General features: G+C 44.9%; 1 long non-coding RNA gene across 1 annotated transcript in view; it reads left to right on the top strand.

Moving 5' to 3' along the window:
- Positions 1–3,973, top strand: part of LOC146019663 (uncharacterized) — a 95,214-nt gene extending 91,241 nt beyond the window's left edge. Inside the window, exon 3 of the long non-coding RNA XR_014450648.1 lies at positions 3,929–3,973. This is a non-coding gene — a long non-coding RNA (uncharacterized LOC146019663). The remainder of the gene's footprint in view (positions 1–3,928) is intronic.
- The last annotated feature ends 15,650 nt before the right edge of the window (positions 3,974–19,623 follow it).

Raw genomic sequence — 19,623 nt, 5'->3', positions numbered from 1 at the left:
TTTGACATGATGGAGTGACCTTAAAAATAAACAAATATTAAAAATAAAATGATCATAATACCTTGATTTGGTTAACTAGTGAAAACATTAGGTTATAACAATTGACAGATATTTACAGCCATTGTAGGGTAGTTATAGGGGAGGGTTAATGGCAGCCTAGTGCACTCCACGGCAATACTCCATGTCCCAACCAGCTCTCCTCCAGTGTTGGGAGATATGATCATCTTAGGGCCCCCAAACATCTATGAGGAGATTCTGACGTACATGCCAAACCACCGAATACCACCAATATACGCTGCATAATAATTCTAACTTGGGTGCTCATTTATCATTGACAAGCATGATAAATGGTGCACCAGCCAATCGCCTCCAAATGGTCCTGTGTTCAGCTCCTAACTGCCATGTGTTCCACTCCTAACTGTGATATGTTTAACAAATGACAATTGGGATCTGATTGACTGGAGTGCCATTTATCATATACCAAATGTGCTATCATTCATAACTAATTTTAGCATTGATAAATTGGCCCCTTGTTGGCAGTTACAACACTATGTCAATTTACCGTAATTTCTAGTTGGTTGGTTGGACTGAAAATCTGGTACTGTATGGGGACAACTGCCAATAAGCAATTTGCTTACAAACTCAGGAGAATGGACAAAAACATTCAGTGAAATTGTTTAAATCAAATAGGTCCAACTACAGTACATTGTCTGAGTGACAATTGTTGTCCATTTTGAGATTTGGGAAACAAATGGCTTAATTACAAATTACATTTGCTTCTATCCAGTACCAGGTTTTTATTCCATTCAACCAATTAGTTGGATGTTTGGAGGAAAGTTGGTCTGATGTACGGCCAGCGTCCATTGTCATACCTCGCAACATGACCCTTTCCAGGAGCGACACAATGCTCTATTCCTGGACTTCCATTTTGATTTATGATTACGATCACCTATATTGAAACATCTTTTTTATCAATCTACCTGTTTAGAACAGGTGATGGCAATCATACATTAAGAGGGAAGTCCAGGAACAGAGCATGTTCCTCCTGGAATGGGTCATGTTGGGAGGTATGCATTTTATTAGTAATGAGTGTGGTGACCATATTAAATAGACCAGTGGTTCTCCAACTCGGTCCTCAGGACCCCACACAGCTCAAGTTTTCCAGGTGCACTCATTACTAACTGACACATTTTAAAAGACCCACAGGTGGAGCTAATTATTTCACTTGATTCTGTGAGGAGATCTGCAAAACATGCACCGTGTGGGGTCCTGAGGACCGACTTTGAAAACCTGTGGAATAGAGGGATTTGAAAGAATCCAAGAGTAAAAATCCTCCCCTAATGTACTAATATTAAGAAGAGAGGAGATTTTGCAAATGAATTATTTAAAATGGAAACCACCAGGAGCAGGCAGATATTTTCAGAAATAATAATAAATATCGTATATACATACCTGACACTGACAGCGGAGGTTGTGGACTTCGGTATGATCGGTCAGATAGGACTCGGCTGCTTTTATAGTGGCAGGAGAACAGGGTGGAATAAAACATACTGTGCAAATGATAGAGGCTGAGCACAACATTTTAGGTTATATTCCAAGTTATTTTTAATTACCTACTTATTTAATTACCTATTTAATTACCTCCAATCGTTGATACATCTGTGGTTATAATATAATAACAAGTTTGCCAGCCGATGACAGAGATGACAAGATTGCACTGGATATAAGACACAGATAGGGCAGGCCTCTTCCTTGCTGGCGAATCGCCAGAACGTCAGCGCTGACGATCCGCCAGCGGCCTGCCTCACCATCTGACTGAGACGCGCGTGTGTCTCACGCGCACACGCGTCTCAATCTCCATCGGCGGGGCGACAGGAACCCTGTCCGTCTCCGCCTCAGGGAGATGGACAGGGTTGGGGGGGGGGGTGCGGGCAGGCGGCGGGGACCCCGGGTTACAGCCGACAAGCCGGTGGTGACCCAGGGGTGCGGCTGGAAGCGCCGTCGGAAGGGGACGCGCGCGCCTCTCGTGCGTGCGCATCCCCTTCTCGTTATGCATATGGCGCTGGCGGGGGATGGCGGCTGGCGTCGCCATCGCCAACCCCTGCCAAGATGGGACCTGCCCCATCTGTATGTTACACAGCATCTATATGCAGTGAAGGCCTTGCCAACCCGTGGTTTTCCCGCTGTTGTGAAACTACACATCCCAGCATGCTCTTCTGAGTTTTAGCATTACCTAATAGCAAAACTGTGGCAGGGCATGCTGGGACTTTTAGTTTCACAATGGTTGGAGTGGAGAGCCAAGGGTTGGCCATGCTTGATGTAGCGCATAAAACCCAGTACTATTGCTGATTCATGTTCCGTGTTATAAAATCCAATAGGCAGGAACTCTATGCGAGCGCACATTGTTAACGATATGGAGTGTACACACTAGGCGATATTGTATACAATGTCACTCAGAAAACCCTTTCTGGACGATATTGTGAACAATATCGCCTAGTGTGTATGGGGTTTTAGTATGATATCACTGCTTGGAATCCCATCTAGATCTCTTGGTTTTATACACCAATATGCTCCCTCTAATTTTTTTTTTTACAGTTAAAACTTGTTCCGTTCCCTGGCTCATTCCTTGCCACAACTTATACTACTGTATTTGTAAAAACTTTATTTGGAATGGGAAGAAACCTTGGATCAGTCACTCTTATCTTCAGGGCTGAATTTCCCACTAGGCACCTGCTGGGGGTGGCACGGCATTCCCCCATCTTGCGGGGGGGGGGGCGCAAAACTTGGGAGGGGGGAGTCGTGGGGGGTTCCCCAAATTACAGGAGGGAGGTCGCAGGGGTCTGCTAATCGTGGGAGGGAAGGTCGCAAGGGTTCTGCGAATTGGGGGGGTCGCAGGGGGGTCCACGAATCGTGGGGGGTTGCAGAAGGGATGCTGCTCCATATCCCAGCAGCACTGTGGAAGTGACTGCAGCACCAGCTGAAGTGGCAGTAGCGACATTCCCAGCACTGGGGAGAAGGAGAAGACAGGGTGCCTCTTCCAGACCTGGGACTGTGACGGCTATACATTAGCAGGTACAGGGGGGGGGGGGGGTGCACAATGTTGTGCCTATGGGCAGCCTGCTACTTAAATCAGTCCCTGCATATCTTGGGTGGCTCTTATTGCCATACCATACCAGGAGGGAGGAATTATGGGTACTCAGAAACCCCCCCCCATCCTGTGTGCGCTAGTGAAACAATTGAGTAAGCTTTTGCTGCCTCATGGATGACTGCAACCCCAGTGGGTTTCCACAGTATTCTCAAAGGGCACACAAAGACAAATTCTATGTTTAGACTTTTAGTAGAGTTCGACTTAGAGATCAATCAGATTCTGCTCTGTGTCTCGTAGAGTGTTTATCCGCATATCTTTCTATAACAGCACCAATAAGAAGTGAACACTCCCAACTATTCCTTACCTGTCATAGACCCTTTTGCCCAGCCAGACTGGGCACAATCCGCGTTGGATTGTGTCGGTAATGCGGGATGCGTATATAGACACATCACAATTCAAAAGACATTCCCTCCGCGGAGCTACAGTTACCTCTGCAGCAGCCAAGGGTTTGCCATTGCAATTTATTATGCAGGCGGCTCAATGGTCTTCCCCTCGTACCTTTGTGAGGCACTATTGGAGACCATCTGACCACCAAAAGGTTGAGTTCCTTAGAGCAACCACCAGGTATGTGGTAGTCTACGCACCAGCTGTTGCTAGGTGGCAAGCCTCCCGATGAACAAACAGTAGTTTGCAGAAATCTATGACCTGCAAACGTTCTTTGTTCTAGGGAATAGGATTTCAACCTAGCAACAGCATCCACCCAACCAACCCATTACCTTGCTAGGTCTGGTGGTTACGCTTGCTGCGTTGTTATATGTTTCTTCTCTCTTTTGGTTACAGGCGCTCCAAAGAACCAGAACAAACAGCAAGCGCAGTCATCTAAGCAACAAAAAGGAATTTGAGATACGAGTTAATTGCTCTCTTGTTGTTGAGTTAATTAAACACTGTTCATCTTGCATCATTCGGTCTCTTGACTCTGATTTAATACGGTAGTACGTGGTATTATATTCTAGTATTCATGTGCTAAGGATTGCCATCCATAAGCTTCTGTAAAATCTGAACAGGGGGCGAGCTTTCCCCTGCTATGCTCTATGCTCTATGCGCTCACGTGACCAGCGTGATCGCACTGTGGAGCTCATTTGCACGCGCCTTATTAATATGCATGCATACGCAGTACATCTGGTGCCGCTGTGCACAGTAGATGTGCGCGCGCACGCACAAGCACCTGCGCAGCCTGCTTCAGCCCACTCCCCCGATAAATTTATTTTCACTTTACTTACTCGAGCGGAAGTCGGGAGGCTTGCCACCCAACCCACCAGCTGTTGCTAGGTGGCAATCCTATTCCATTAAGTAAGAGTGCTCCTATGTGACACACCGATGCGCATTTCGCCGGGGTTCCGGCTTCTTCAGGGCAATATTTTTGTATTAATGACGCCTGTGCACTGGTTTTGCTGAATACCTTTAGCCAAGGAAATAAAATAGAAACATTTTCATCTTGTGTTACTAAAAAAGAGTATGCAATCAAACAATTTGCCACTTGTAGTAGTAAGAATGTCATCTATTTGCTACAATGTAAATGCAATAAACAATATTTGAGAATGGATGAACACCTAAGAAATGTGAAAAATGGGGTAACCAATCATTTTATGTCTGCACAGTTTAAACAGACCCATAATTGTTCCATCCAGGAACAAAGTTCTGCTGTCGACGGTGGTGTTGATTCCCGAGGCGGCTGAAGTGGTTTGAACCACAGTCCTGTCTTTTCAGTGACAGTTCCCTCACAGCGCTGATGCAGTTCTGGTGGCTGATCTCCCCCATTACACACATTAAGAGGAGACCCTTACACTGATCCCGGTGATGTTGGATGCATGTACAGTATAGTGCACAGCAGTCTGCCCGTCACAGTGACGGGTTAGAGACGTCACTCTGAAACTTGGAAGGAAGGAGTAGGTGTTTGTTGACACTGAACATCGTCTCCTGTTTCCATCAACCTCCCACTGGTGAGATCCACCAGGGAGAGGAGCACACTGCACGCACAAGGTATCGGCCCGACACGGGTAGGAGAGCACATTCTCCACAAAACTCCAGACATGGAGAGAGGGACATGCACTAATAAAATCAGGAGCAGAGGTAATATCCACTTAAAATGTATCCTCTATGCTCCATGATGTCCCACTGACTAGCATATTTCATCCAATTTTTTTTATGCTTCCCCATATGGATTTCCAACATAAGGGATCACTGTTGAGTGTTTGTTTTGTGTTTTGTCCCATGGATTTTTTATTATAAACTTTTCTTCTGTGAAGTATTGATTTTTTAATCTGTTCAATAAGAATAATAAACTTGACTTTTATTGAATTGATATCCCACATTCTTTTTCAGCGCCGAATGTACTCCCTTCCTTTTTATTTTTTTCACAATTGCTATTACTGGAGGTTTTACCACACATACATAAAAAGAAAACCTAAAGCGTACAGAAAGCATAATGCAGGATTGGTGTAGACATTTTGGACAATAACTTCCACGGATTCCTTCACAAGGTACCAGGTGTGCAGCCATCTTGGGTTAACTGCATAGGATTACCCTGGGTGCAATAGGTTAGCTCTAGTAGAAATGACACAATAATGGGGTGATTGCAGTGAAGAGTAGGGTCCCAGCAAAACAGTCAGGTCCATGTATTTTACATCTCAACCACATGTGTACCAGATGAGGCAGCCATGTTAGGCACACTACAAAGGTTACACTGTAGGGGGTGAGCCATACAAGGACCCAATACAGATATGGGAAAGCGGATGCTTGTGTAGTAGTATGATATACCCTATAAGGAGACATCCACGTGAAGCACATTCTGCCCACAGAGGAACCATCTGAGGCAACCATCTGGGCATTGCGTAGGTCACCTATGGCAGGGTCTGCAATCTGTGTAGGTAAACATTATAGGAAAAGCACATGATATTAAATATCTTTACACTGAACTAACAAAAGGGGGGAAGTTTGGGAACCATTATTTTGATAAAATCATAAATGTCCTGGTCTCATGGTAGCAGCAGGAGCGTAACTAGAACTTCGTGGGCCCCATAGCAAAATTGTGAAGGGGGCCCCCACCCCTTTGTCACTACAATGACCTTTAGGGAAGAAGGAAGAGAGTGAGGGGTGAGGAGTGAGAGACAAAGAGGATGTTGCTGGAGACAAAGAGATTGAGAGAGGAGCAAGAAAGAGAGGGTGAGAGATATATGTTGGGGGGGGGAGTTAGGGAGGGGGGCGAGAGAGAGTATTTCATGGAAAAAGAGGGAATAAGAGAGATCGAGAGAGAGAGGGAGAGAAACGAGAGTGAGAGAGTAAGGCAGAGAGAGTGAGAGAGGGGTTAGCACTACCTGGCTACAGCACCGCCACAGGTCTCTGATGGTGGGGGGGCACCTCACTAATACTCAGGAATCACTTCACTGCAGAGAGTCGGCCAGGCTGGGACCTACTCTGCCGCAGTGTGTGGTGGGTGCTACATCCTCCTACACTACAACACACTGACACACATCCATTGTATAGGCACCAGGGGCTCACTGACACACGCACACATTGCATGGGCACCAGGGCCACATTGACACACACACATTGCATGGGCACCTGGGGCACACTGACACACAGACATATAAGTGTAGAGGAACCAGGGGCGTGCATTCCACCTCCCTCCCAAAGAAGTATACCTATGTGCCCTGCGTGTGTCTCCTGACAAGCAGCTGGACTGGGGAGTAGGAGGACTGGAGCAGTCAGTGAGGCCCTGGCCGCTGCATATGCTCTTTTATCCGCCAGCGTTGATTCGACTGCGGAGCCGGGGGATGGGGTGCTACCTTTCAAGTGGCAGCAGCACTCTCCAGCATTGAGTCTGCGGCCCAGACTTCCGGCCCTGTGTGAGATGCTGCTGTAGAGCTGGGACAGAGGGAGGGAAGGGAGCGTGCTACCTTTCAAGTGGAAGCTCGCCATCGCTTTACTCCAGCGGCAGGAGCAGAAGAGGGAGCAGCGGTGCCAGTGGGCTTTATGAGCAGCTAGTGGCTGAGTGCAGGCCGGTAGCCGCGGCCCTGAAAACAGCTCGGGCCCCATAGCAGCTACACCCTCGGTAGTTACGCCACTGGGCAAATGAGGGGGAAACAGATTTTATGCTTCGCTTTTTTACTTAATGAAAAAATGTCTAAATAATACAAAACAACATCACACAGAAATATAGGACTAAGCAAAACGGAAATATTAAAACAGTAAAATAATACATAATTCATCACTGTGCTCGGTCTGACAAGCTTTTTTATTATAATCTTGTACGGTAAATGATAACAGTATAAATCAGATTAGAAAAAAATACAAATTACTATTCTTATTTTATATTTTAATTCATAGGGTTGGTATGGTAAGGATTAAACATGTATTTGTTGTATATTTGTTCACTGTTCACCAGGCATCTGTAAAGGTGTAGAGCGGTTTTGGAAATATTTTTCTTTTGATAGTAGAGACTCAATATAAAGTCATATCTACACTGTAAAAGAGAGCAACATTTTGGGTTAGTCACATTTAAAATAAATATAAATAAATCTCCGGAAAAGGCATTTCTGGAATTTCAGCACCAAACTAAATGGAGATACAGGCAGATGAATTGGTGGTGCCGCTTATTGATATTATTATTTGTGGTGTTTTATGTGTGGATACAGTACATATTGAATAGCACTGTACAAAGACTGAGCAGTGGCGGATCCAGAGGTGGGGCTCAAACACAACATCTAAATAGGGGAGACATATTGTATTGCATAATGTGCCGCGATAACGCAATCACATGTCAAATTATTACACCTTTTGCCTGAAAAGAATTCTTATCATGAGTATGCCCGCTCCCATTTTTCAACCTATCCTATTAGAAAATTACCAAAACTGGTGACCGGCGATACATTAACCAGCGAAAAGTGGAGGTCAAATTGGGAAATTCAACCTGCACCCCCAGAAATGGATTGATAACATCTGATAACAGTATTGAAATATATTAGAGGGCAAAATAAAAAGATTTTGGAGTTTTAAAATGTGTTAAATGGCTGGAATATGCATTAAAAAAAAAAAAAACAGTGATAAAAACATTGGTGGCACAATATATATATTTGTGTCAGTTAAAGGCAGTCTTAAAGAGTTTAAACCGATTACTCCCAATTGCAAGTACGAAAACACTTGTCACACTCATAAAGCACCGCAATATACCTGTCCCATACCTTGTACTCCCATTTCCTTAAACTTTTTTCAAACCAAAACTGACTTTGAAATATTGCCTAATTAAAAATTATCAAAAAAATTCAAAGTGTCTAATTAGTCTTTAAAGGGGTTGGCCAAAGGGTTCTGAACCAAGGGGTTATTCAGAGTTGATTGCTGCTGTACAAATTAGCAAAAAACATATATCGTATGGATCTAATTGCTATCCCCTCGCAGTTTGACTGACAGATAGTCGTCATTTGTTGATGGTAACCGGACGTTTTCTGGTAGTGTCCGGAAAAACGGAGGTGTGCCCAAGTGGTCTGTGATGTCAGCACTGGCCTCGATCAGCCTAACTCTGTTGCACAGTTGTAGAATGGTCAGCGCTTCTCACATTTGTACAGACCAGGGAAATTATTCAATGGTGAGTGAATTGCATATGGACTTGCAGAGAATAGCGATCCAAAATCTGTATTATTTATGAAGTACCAAGCAGTTATTGTATGTTACATTCAACAAATGAAACAAGAGATGGGCATCAAATTTACCTTGCTGCAGCAATGGTTGTTCTATTAATAATGATGTCCATCGTGTTCGTGAGGAGGTGGGGGATGATGCGGATTCAGAACAGGAATAAATGGTATCGGATGTGGTTGAACTGGCACAGCAATAACAATGGGCCTAATTCCAGTGGAGTGTTCTGGCCCAGAATGGTGTTCTGGCCCAGAATGGTGTTCTGGCTCAGAATGGTGTTCTGGCTCAGAATGGTGTTCTGGCCCAGGATGGTTATAAGACTCCCCTGAAAAAAAAAGTGGATGTGGTTGAGTAGGTTTGTCCGGCACAGGAATTACAACAACGGGCTCAATAACAGTGGAGTGTACTGGCCCAGAATGGTGTACTGGCCCAGGATGATTATAGGACTCCCCTGAAACAAAAAGTGGATGTGGTTGAGTAGGTTTGTTCGGTACAGCAATTAGAACAGGGTCAATAACAGTGGTGTGTTCTGGCCCAGAATGGTGTACTGGCCCAGGAAAAAAAAAAAAAATTTTTCACAAGGCACAGAAGAAGATCACCTAGTGAGATTCTATATGCTAAAAAATCCACACAGGTTTGCTCTTTCTTCTTTTTAACAAATATCAATAAAAGTATAAGTTTCAAAACGTAAGGACTCTTTTTTCTGCCTTGCAAAAGATCCTCTTTTCTCTGGTGTGCATCCTCAGTGCAACTCTTTTCTCTCTCGAAACTACTATTACGATTTTGTTGCCCGGATAGCACCCATCGCCTACATGAACAGAATAACGGCGTCAGAATAATGTTTCCCTGAATAAAATATAAGCAACATCATATAAGAAAAACGTGTGTGCGGACCCTCAACCCCCTCCCCTTGTCCCCATTATCTACTGGGTATAGGACTCCCCTGAAACAAAAAGCAAAAACAAAAAGATTTCAGATGATACTTGTGTTGTTGATAACGATATTAGGATCACACAGACATAATACATAGTATGGAAGTCGAGTTACACACACGCCATTTTAGGATAGTATGGCCGCCATTTTGGTTCGCAGAGTTGCGCAAATAAAGTTTCCATACCCGAGTATGCGTGGCAAAGTGGACCAGAAGAGTAGCCATACTATCACACATAAATTCATAAATACATACTGACCCTAAGTAAAATATAGTTAAAGGTTTAGAACGCCACACATAGCTTAGTTAGCCCTGCATACATCTATCTGTATCGTGTTTAGTACCGTTCCGTTCAGCTCATTATGCGAAGTATTCCGGTCATTGCGAATATTTCACAATGTACACTGCCCGATAGTTATGGACATAATCCATAACTCAGAGACAGTTTCTGTTGAAAGTAGTTAACAAAGGAAACTAGATGAAACCAGTTCTTATCCCTGCTGACGCCGAAACCACCAAACAAAGGACTCTTAAAGTTCACTCCCCTGCACCTGGTCAGACCAGGTACAGCGTCTAACCTCCAATCACAGTGGACCGGACATATGATCTCTGACCAATGAGAATGGCCTTTGACCTCCCCTTTCTGACCCTATAAGATAGGCGACCCAGAGCAGCCAAAGTCTCTTCGGCACATCTACCTTTCCCTGACCTGACCACCGGACTATAGTTCATCCCTGAACGATAGTGAGCTCTGACCGGACTACACTTCGCATATTTGATGAGAACGGTAACGGTTGCATTAACGGTATTTATACTTATTGTATAGTTGGCTGGTTGTGTCTTGTATCTGTATTCTTTCCCCTTAGCAGAGTCTGTTTAGCGTTCATTGTTAGTATATTGTATTACTTGTTATACCTGTTTATTCTTATTTCTGTAACCCCCTTTTGTCCATTAGGGACTCAAATACAACCTTTTTACGGAGCTCTTATCTCTAAATTTCTATACAGTGGTCGTTGTCTGTTTATTCGCATAATAGCGATAAGGTATATTGCGGACACAGTCCGATAAGGTATATTCGCAGATTAGAGACAAAGTACTGCGAAGGAATCTCTGATTAAGGTATTGGTTCTTGGTATACATAATACAATAAAAGGTACGCTACGCTGCGCTACGCTTTGTTCACACGTAGCTAGGTATAAAGGGTACGTTGGTTGCGGACTTATTACGTAATCAACGCTTTTCACTTATTGTCACTCTGGTTATATTTTAATCACCATTAACAATTGGGGGCTCGTCCGTCCGCTCCACAGTCCAGAACTCAGTACCAGGCGTGCGACCCGACCTATACCAGCAAAAGGGTGGAAGTATTTATTTGTTTCCATTGCTGGATAGGCCGAGTCCGCGGCGGTGCGGGGTTCGGGAAGTGCTAGCGCTGAACCCGGAGTACAATAAGTGAAAGCCACGTGTTTTAAAACATATATTAAGTGTTTAGTAAACTGTACTTCTGCCTGCCACAAGTAGTTTAACGGGGTATAGTGTCTTGAGTTGCTTGTTCATTACAGTATATGTACCACGTGCGATAAGGTTCGCACACGTGGAATCTGTGTTTATTATAGTACATAGAGGATCCCCTCTGTGCAAAACTATAATTGTTTATTGTTAGTTACCGCAAAAACAGGGACTCCGCCACGTGGCGACAAGTCCTGGGCCTTTTGCAGTAACGTAAAGCGTCTATTGTGTATTACGCAAGGTGCGCGCGCACGTGCCCATATCGGGAAATTTTCGCATCTTTGTACGTGATTTACGGATTAAGTGCGGGATTTATTTCGCATCTTGATACGTAACTTTCGGACGGAGTTAAGGGATTTATTCCACATTTAAGCGCAATTACTGCGTATAGCGAAACCCGAGTGCAACCTTGCAAATACACTATAGAACACGTGGGTGGCCGATTCACCGGCGGCCTGTGAACAGCGCATGTACACACGTGACTGTTCATTAGTACTGCACATGCAGCACACATAGGAACTCAAAGGTGAACAGTATTGAACCACTAGCTTTATTTAAACAGTATAGCAATATACTGTGGATAAGGTGGTGATTAAATAAAGAGAAAATAAGTTTTTTTCTTTTTGTTCATTTTCTCATAAGCAAGCAACTCAAGCATTATTTTAATAGATTCCTATAGCGTATTATAAGGGATTTATACCTGCATAAGTATCTAGTGAAAAGCTACCGGCCTGGGAAAACTTTCTGTACAGAAATATTTCAAATATATGCATAAGACCAAGGTGTAACCAGCGCCCAGTGTGAAAAATAACTGAGGCGAACGGGTGTGTGACGACACGACTCAAGCGCAGTGTAGTCCAGTGTAGGACAGTCCAGGTAGGACAAGGTTAGGGTTCACGTGACGACGTGCCCATAGGAACTGCCCCTTCAGTGGAATTGATTCCGCTAGGAGGGTACAAGAAGATATATCGGAACGCACTTGTTTCCGATTAGCTACTTTAGAAATCCGATTTTTGGGGGTATAGGAAAACAAGTTTGTTATACCCTGGAAAAATTGTGCCGCGCCAAGCAAGTTGGCTAGAAGTTCGCTGCTAGTTGAAAGACTTGGTGATTGAGTACGTTACCTCGCATTGTGGGCTCTTCGCTTGATTGCGTTGTAGTGTCGCTGTGTGGAGAAGTGAGTGGTTGGGGAGCTCTCAGATAAGTAATAACCCACCGATTATCTATTAAGCTGTGAACGTTTATTCCTGTAACTATGGGTAATAACGGGTCACGCTGTGATAACGTGCAGGATAGGGAGGAAGCAAGCCGGCCAAGAGGATCGGCTGCTTTTATTATGTGCAGGAAGCACGGTGAACTCGCAGTTGTTTACCAAAATAAATGGAGAAAAATGACACAAGGCAGCAAGTTAGAATTTCCCAGTGTTGGTAGCTTCGATCCGGAAATCTTATCAGCAGTAAAAGATGAAATATGCCTACTCTCCAGTCGTAAGGAGAGAGTGAAGCATATCAATATTCTTAAATTGTGGCAGAAGGAAGGACAGGAACAATGGGGAAGCAGAGGTCTGGCAATACCTGACACAATCAGCCAAAATATAAATGCAACCGCTGCCATAATAGAATCAGCTCCCCCACCCCCATATGTGCCGAAGGGGATAATGACTCATAAGAAAAGTATAAGTAATAATGTATCCGTTGCTAACCTGTACCCTGTCTTATCCCCTTACAAGGAAACCCGAGAGGAAAACGAGCAGCTGTTGGCACTGGCCGTCTCTCATGCAATTAATATGATTGAGGGAAAAGCTCAACCCGCTGTTGAGGCCCCAGCACAGGAGGAGGAGACGGCTGATGCCAACAGCATAGTATTGGACTCAGGTAATGATGCACCACACAGCACAGACACAAATGACTCCCAAGCAGGTCCCAGTAATGCGAATGTGGTACAAACATACCCTGTATGCACACTGGAGGTTCCCTATGGTAAGGCAGACAGAGAGGGTGTGATACCTACCAGAAAGATGACCATGCTAAACCCATGGACACGGTTAGAGCTGCGGTCCATCATTACAGATTTCCCTGACCCAAGGAAAGATCTGGCATTGTGCCGGAAATTTGTAAGGGATCTAGGAAACTCTGATGAGCCCACCAACAAGGATTGGAGAATCATGTTGAGGGCCTGTCTCCCCACTCACATTGACATCCCGAAATTCATTCAGGATAGTGGATTGAAAGTGGACAAGGAGATAAATGATGAGATCAACCAGGAGAATATACGCCTGATTAACTTACAGTTGGGAGTGTATTTTCCTGCAGCAGTGGAATATAGCAAGATATTCACTATCAAACAACAAGATGGTGAAGTAGCTAGCGAATATTTCAACCGGGGTTTGATGGCGGTATCAAAGTACACTGGTGTCTCCGAGCCTAAGGACGATCCCCACCTGAGGGAGCTGATTGTCTCTGTGCTGGTGGAAGGGCTTAACGAAAACCTGAGAGCCAGAGTCCAAACTTCTTTTCCAAATTGGCGTGGAATGACAGTGGATGCCCTACGGGAATCTGCTGTAGACCACGACCGTAACATCAAGAAACGCAGAGAACTGCAAACTGACAAACTGATGATGGTTAGCATCCAAGCCCTTACTAATGCCCCAAACAAAGCTGCATACCAACGAAACACCAGGGACACAGGTAGAAAGCCAGTTATCTGTTACAACTGCAATCAGGAGGGACACATTGCAGCTCATTGTAGGTTAGGAAACCACAGGAATTATCAGACACATAAGCGAGAATGGGAATCTCACAAAGGTGAGACACGGAGATACCCAGCCCCTAGACAATGGGAGGAGACAGACAGGTCACGCAACATGCCTCCTCCCCATCTGATGGCTGACACTGTGCTAAGGGCAACCCAGGTCAGACCATAGGAAACAGGTCACACCTGTATCCTACAGCCAGTTAGACTAACACAACACCTTGGAGAGGAACCTCAGGTGAAGGTTGATATAGCTGGAGTAAGGCAAACCTTTTTGGTTGATACAGGGGCGGCCAGATCTGTTCTCAACACTCCTCTTCACTTGGGTTTCACTAACCAATCAGTAGCGGCAATTGGGGTAACAGGAAAAATACAACATTACCCACTGACGAAACCAGCGGAGGTTACAATCGGGCCTCTGCATACCAAACACTCTTTTCTGTTGGCTGCAGCGGCCCCGACTAACCTCCTGGGTAGAGATTTACTATGTAAAATGGGATGTGTCATCTATTGTACTCCCGATGGGGTATTCCTAGATACTCCTAAAAATCTTACACAAGAAGTGCAAGATATGCTGGACAGTCCTCAGAGGCTAATGTTGTATTCCACTGTTGTAGAATCAAATCCATCTAGGGTAGCTGAAATTACAGCACAAATACCGAGTTCCCTTTGGACTAAAGATGGACAGGACGCTGGGCTAATGGCAAATGTAGCTCCAGTAGAAATCCGCTTAAAAGAAGGCAGGATAGCCCCAAAAATACCGCAATACCCTTTAAAACCTGAAGTTGAGCTAGGAATATTTCCAGTGATCCAACGATTGCTCCAACAGGAAATCCTAGTTAGAACTTCCAGCACGGCCAATAGTCCCATCTTTCCTGTGAAAAAGAGCGGGGGGAGGGGCTACAGACTAGTGCAGGATTTAAGAGGGGTAAACAAGGTAGTTGAGAGCCAATTCCCCGTAGTGCCAAACCCAGCTGTCATCCTAATGCAAATCCCACCTCATTGTACTCATTTCACAGTCATTGATTTGTGTTCAGCATTCTTCTCCGTCCCTTTGCATCCTGACAGCCAGTATCTGTTCGCCTTTACTTACAGAGGAGTACAGTATACCTGGACACAACTCCCCCAAGGATTCATAGACAGCCCCAGCATCTTCTCCCAGGCCTTGCATGATTGTTTACAATCCTTTCAACCCATGAGTGGTTCGATACTGATACAATATGTTGATGACTTATTGTTGTGTTCTGAGTCACTGGAGTCATCAGTGGATGACACTAGACAGCTGCTGATGCATCTCTCAGAGACAGGACATAAAGTATCTAAGGATAAGCTGCAATTATGCCAGACCAGGGTTAAGTATCTGGGCCACTGCCTTACCCAAGGGCTGAGACACCTCACCGACGACAGAATCCAAGCGATTCAGAATATGGTACTGCCACAGACCCAGCATCAGATCCGTACGTTCCTAGGCATGTGTGGATACTGTCGCAATTGGATCCCAGGTTTCTCTATTCTGGCATTACCACTACAAGAGATGGTTTCCTCAACTAAGCCAGATCGGGTCTCTCATACTGAGGAATCTGAACTGGCTTTCGAGGAACTAAAGGTGAGCCTAACAAAGGCCCCAGCACTGGGAATGCCAGATTATGGAAAACCCTTTGAACTGTACGGAACTGAATCAGGTGGGTGTGCGGCAGGAGTGCTTGTACAAAAACATGGTGATGCCAACCGACCAATAGCGTACTACAGTGGCCAGCTGGACACAGTAGCACGCTCACTCCCAACTTGCTTACGAAGTGTGGCTGCAATAGCACAACTAGTAAGTAAGAGTGAGGACGTAGTGTTGGGACACGATTTAACTGTTCATGCTCCCCATGCTGTCTCTGCCCTCCTAAATTCTGCCCAAACACGTCATGTGTCCTCAGCACGGTTCACTAAGTGGGAACTGGCGCTGATGGCCCCAGTAAATATTACCATCAAAAGATGCAACACACTAAACCCAGCCACATTCCTTCCTCATGTGCCTTCCGAGGCACAAAGGGTGGAGGGTGATGGGAATGTTGCTGAATATGGTAAAGCAGAGTTTAGTGAGAGTGAGGACAAACATGATTGCATGTCCTACCTGAATCAGACCTTCACAGCACGTCCTGACATAAGCGACAGCCCATTAAGTGAGGTAGACATAACCTTATTCACAGATGGTAGCTGTCATAGACAGACGGACACGGGAGAGCTGTGCACAGGTTACGCAGTAGTAGATGGAGAAGGTATTGTGGAAGCTGAACCCTTGGGACCACCTCACTCAGCACAAGTAGCGGAACTGGTGGCACTGACCAGAGCATGTGAACTGGCCCAAGGAAAATCAATCAACATATATACCGACTCCAGATATGCTTTCGGAGTAGTCCATGATTTTGGAGCCCTATGGCGCCTCCGAAATTTCATGACGGCGGCTGGCACACCAGTGGCGCATGCGACATATATTAGGAGACTTCTGGGAGCTATTCAGCTTCCAGACAGAGTGGCTGTTATCAAGTGCAAAGCTCACACATCAGAGAAGGACCCGGTGTCACTTGGTAACAGCCGCGCTGATGAGGCAGCGAAAAGGGCCGCATGCCCTGTAAATATTTTCACCCATCCTACCAACCTTTGTACACTGAACATAGTATCCACATCCAAACTGATAGACATGCAGAATTTGTGTTCCCCACAGGAAAGAGCAGTATGGAAGTCGAAGGGATGTGGCCAAGAGTCTACCGGACTTTGGAGAGATGGACACGGGAAACCAGTGGCCCCCAGAGCATACCTTCCTAGTCTAGCCGAGGCGGCCCATGGGCTGACACATCTTGGGAAGGAAGGTATGTGCAAGCTGGTAAAGGCCTACTGGTGTGCACCAGGGTTCGCTTCTCAAGCAGGTAGAGTGGCAATGTCATGCCTCACCTGTTTGAGGAAGAACGTTGGAAAAGCCATCCCAACAGAGCCATCCCACATCCCTCCTACAGAAGGCCCTTTCCAGGTAATACAAATCGACTTCATACAGTTACCACCCTGTAGGAATTTGAAATATGTATTAGTTTGTGTTGACATGTTTTCTAGCTGGGTGGAGGCTTTCCCCGCTGCCTCCAACACTGCTACCTTTACAGCAAAGAAAATATGTCAGGAGTTTGTCTGTAGGTATGGTATCCCAAAGGTCATTGAGAGTGACAGAGGCACTCATTTCACAGGAGAGGTCTTCCAAATCATGTGTAAACTCCTGGGGATTAATAGTAAACTTCATACTCCATATCGTCCCCAGGCGAGCGCCAAAGTTGAGAGAATGAATGGTACTATTAAGAACAAATTGGGTAAAGTGATGGCTGAAACAGGGTTGTTATGGCCAGAGGCACTGCCTATTGTGTTGTATAGCATTAGGACCACTCCCAGGACTCCGCTCAACTTGTCCCCCTTCGAGATATTGTTTGGTCGGCAGCCACACATCATGATAGACCCACAGGATGATCTCAAATGTAACAATGAGCTAACTGTACAGTATCTCCTAAAGCTAAACAAACAGCTAAGGGAGCAACAAAAGCAGCTGAAATTACTGAACCCTGATATGCCTACAGAGAATTGTCATAATCTTAAACCAGGAGACTTTGTTATGATCCGAAATTTTTTACGCTCAGGTTGTTTGATAGACCGTTGGGAAGGACCGTACCAAGTTTTGTTGACCAGCACTACATCAATTAAAGTCGCAGAGAGAGAGACTTGGATACATTCGTCCCACTGCAAGAAAGCCAGTAACCCAGAGTCCCAGTGTGCAGAGAGCGAGAGAGAAGAAGTGTCGCTAGAAGCATTGTTTCGGGAACACTGAGAAGCAGCCAAGGTCGAGCAACCTGAGCGAACAAAGGTCTAAGAGCAGAGCAAAATAAAAGTCCCCTGGTAGAGATGATGGAAGGACTCCAAGCAAAAGGTTCACAGTTATGCATATATGTCTTTGTTTTCTTTCTGTGTTCTTTTATTCACTCAAAGATACTCGGTGGCTGCCACATCCTAGAGCGATCGGAGCGGAGTTCTGACAGTGTAATAATGGACCCAGTCAACCTAAAATGGAAGAAGAATGCATCCAGCGATGTCAGTCGACAAGTAAGGCAACTACCGGCCGACATCCCTTGAGTGATTACCACTCACTAGTGGGTAAGGTTTTAAACCAAACAGAATGCTGGGTGTGTTCACAAGTGCTACATAAAAGGAGTAGTGTAGGCCTAGTCCCATACCCGCTTAATATTTCAGAGATAAGCGTATTAAATAAGGGGAGGCCATTGGATAAGAGATACCTGTATACCAGGTCCCCTAGTCTTAGATTACACCCATACCAAGTGGATAAATCCCTGGTATGTATGAACTTCTCGAGTTCCAGAGCGATTGGTACTTGGGAAGTGACATGGCATAACCAGACAATAACTTACTCCCAACGTCCAGATGGAGAGCCTATTGATAAAGAATTGTTGTTAAAAATCCGAACCAGTGGGAGACACTATAAATATGTCTACACGGTGAAGAGAAGTAAAATGATGGCCGGCAGAGTATCAGCCGGCTACTGTAATGTAACCCTACAGCCAGAAATCTGTGAGGAACAAGTCAGGGAACAGGGGACGGGGATGTTCTTATGGATAATGTGTGACAAGATCATGAAATACTCTGTCCCCTATTTTCTCCCTGACGATGTTTATTATATTTGTGGTAGGAGGGCGTACAAATGGCTCTCCATGAACTACGTTGGTATTTGTTATCTAGGCAGAGTGTTACCGGAAGTGATGACCCTCACACATGATGAGATGATGAACATACACAGAGGTATTTCTCCTCCTTACACTCATACCCATTATGACCAAATCCATAAAAGGGATTTAACCATCAGGAAAGAACCCCTAGCTTCCGAAATGATACACGAGTCGTTCGGTATCCAACTCCTCATTGCTTTAGACATCACCCATACCGCCAGAGGAGTCATAAATTTTAAATATATACAAGCATTAGCCAGCTTGGTAGATAACATCACTGAGATTTATGATGACACCTTTAGATACACTGGGAAGGAGTTGCAAGCGTATAAAAGAGAGCTAGTCCAACATCGAATGGTGTTGAACTATCTGACAGCTATGACAGGAGGATATTGTGTCACCCTCTCTACACAGTTTGGGGTGAAGTGTTGTACATATATCACCAACAATACTGAAGACCCAGAAGAAATCATCGATCATCGGATGGATGAGATTCTTCAGCTTAAATGGGAATTTAGAAGGGAACATAATATCAGCCTGGCAGAAATAGGTAACAAAGTTAGTGAATGGACCTCCTGGTTGAATCCAATGCACTGGTTCTCTGGTTTAGGAGAATGGGCGCAAGGGATCATAGCTAGCATAGGAAAACTCCTTCTCTGTATCGGTGGTGCCATCATAGTCTTTGTGCTATTGTTCAAATGTATAAAGGTGGTGACCCGGGGAAAGACAAAACGTACCGAAATCATGAGTGTAAGAACGAGAGATACAGAGGAAGACCAGGGTTTGGTATATGACCCTAAAATCGAAACCACCTCCCTTTAAGGAAACCATATTTGTGAACGTGTATATGTTGTAACCACCCCTGTTTTTATTTTTATCCCAAAATTGTA

Source organism: Crinia signifera, chromosome 7, assembly GCF_055691185.1.
Source record: "Crinia signifera chromosome 7, ASM5569118v1, whole genome shotgun sequence".
Taxonomy (NCBI): domain Eukaryota; kingdom Metazoa; phylum Chordata; class Amphibia; order Anura; family Myobatrachidae; genus Crinia; species Crinia signifera.
This window is presented reverse-complemented; position numbering and strand designations above follow the sequence as displayed.